This window comes from Cervus elaphus, chromosome 31 (genome assembly GCF_910594005.1).
Source record: "Cervus elaphus chromosome 31, mCerEla1.1, whole genome shotgun sequence".
NCBI lineage: Eukaryota > Metazoa > Chordata > Mammalia > Artiodactyla > Cervidae > Cervus > Cervus elaphus.
In genome coordinates this window covers 10632667-10634686 of record NC_057845.1, presented here as the reverse complement: position 1 = coordinate 10634686, position 2020 = coordinate 10632667, and the positions used below count along the sequence as shown (strand labels likewise).

The 2020-nt window shown below is 29.2% G+C and overlaps 1 pseudogene; it reads left to right on the top strand.

Annotated features, from left to right (window-relative positions):
- The first annotated feature begins 786 nt into the window (after positions 1-786).
- Positions 787-956, top strand: LOC122687627 (annotated as a pseudogene).
- The last annotated feature ends 1064 nt before the right edge of the window (positions 957-2020 follow it).

The window sequence follows — 2020 nt, the reverse complement described above, 5'->3', positions numbered from 1 at the left end:
TCCCTGTGCTACATAGTAGGACCTTTCTGGCTATCCATTTTATATACAGCAGTGTTTGAAAAAGAATAGATACACATATATGCATAACAGAATCTTTTTGCTGTATGCCTGAAGCTAACACAGTATTGTTAACTATATGTCAATATAAAATAAAAATTGAGAATAAATGGTGAGAGAGAGAGCAAAAAAGACATCAATATTAGGTATTTGGTTCCACATATTATAGCATTAGCTAACTAAGATAATAGCAAAGACATTGAATTAAGACCTAGGAGGTTTTGGTCGGAAATAAATTACAATTGATTTAAACAGCTGTTAAATAGTGTATATGTTATTAGCTCTTTAAACTTAAACACATTTTCATCACTTTTTAGCAGAGATTTTGTTTTTTGATCATATCTAGCTTGACTGAAAGTTCTTTGTTAATAAACTGATTTTTTTTTCATGGTTTAAATGGACACTAAGTACTTTCAAATGTTAAGCTTATATCCCTAGGCACACAAAGCCAGAGATTAAATGAGAGAATAAAATAGATTTAAAAAGCAGTGGTATTGCATCCCCTGCTACATCAATTTCTAAAGTTATATATGTTCAAGTTAGAAAATATAAAACAGCTTAAAAGTACTGAAATGTATATGCTATAAGGTAAAATCCCATGATCTTATTCTTTTAAGTACCAATGCCATTTTGGTATATCATCTTTCAGGTTCAGTTTTTCTGTGTATATAACAATCTTTCTCTTATTTAATATCATATTGGGAAAAGAGTTGCTAGATATTTATCATTATTGCTTCTCAGCCTTTTGGCTAAGATCAAGTGTAGTATCCATTCTAAGGGTAGTAAGCATATCATTATTATTGAAATAAAGTTCAAGTATGGAGTGATTACTAGATTTCTAACAGAAAATCAGCATTTTATGCCTTGTTTTTAATTTAATAAGGTCTATGAGGGAAGATGTCCACATTTTTCCCACCCAAAGTATGTCCAATATACAGAATTATATGATGTGAGGTCATAATTTATGAATTAAAATATGTAAGCCTAAGCAGCTGGCTGGTTTCAGAAATATAAGAGAAATTTTCCAATAGCCTTTTCACATTATGAATTGTGGTTTAACATTCTTACCACACCATAAATGTATGAGCTTACAAAACATGTGTGTTGGCATGTTACATGAAAATGATGCCACCCTACAGAATTTTTGTAAAACTTTCTTGAGGAAAATATTTTTGTTGGAAAAAGTTTTTTTTTTTAATGAATTTCAGTAATAAGAATGAAAACTGTTAAATATCTTTTTATATACTTGCAGATTAGACAGTCCTAACCGAAATGTCATTTTTATGTAGCTCTAAATTTATATGACAGTACAAATTGAGTACTTTAAAATATAGATTTTCTGAACCATCCCAGAAAAACCTGAACCTGAATTATATGGCTTTGCCACAGAGTTCCTAACTTGCACAACCATACTTGTTTTTTTGCTATGCAAAACTATAACTTACCTTTTGCTTCTAACTTATTCAAAATTTATTATGATCTGCATGAAGCATGCAGAGAATTCCATCTTCAGCCATTCAGACAATTCACTCATTTCAGCAAGAGAGATAAACAAGGATAAATAAATAAATAAGTGTAAATGTATAAGTAATATAATTTAACAGATTTAAGTAAAAATTAGCATTTCATTTATTGAATGAAAGGGAACAGGCTATAAGATTGTTGGTGGAAGGTAAGAAAAATCTAATTTTACCAAGAGACAGGGAATCTTTATTTAGTCATTGCTCGAAATATGTCAATTAATTCTTAGGAGGCAAGAACTAAGAAAAGCTCAGAACTAATTATAGCTATATTTATATATTGAATAAGAAAAATCTTGACAATGAGTCTAGTGAATAGGAACTTAAAATATGAATATAATAAAAGTAGTTTGAATGTATTAACTGATTTTTGTAAGTCATAGTGCAAGTATTGCTTATCTATTTAATATAAAAAATCTATTAGGCAAAACATATGGTGACAC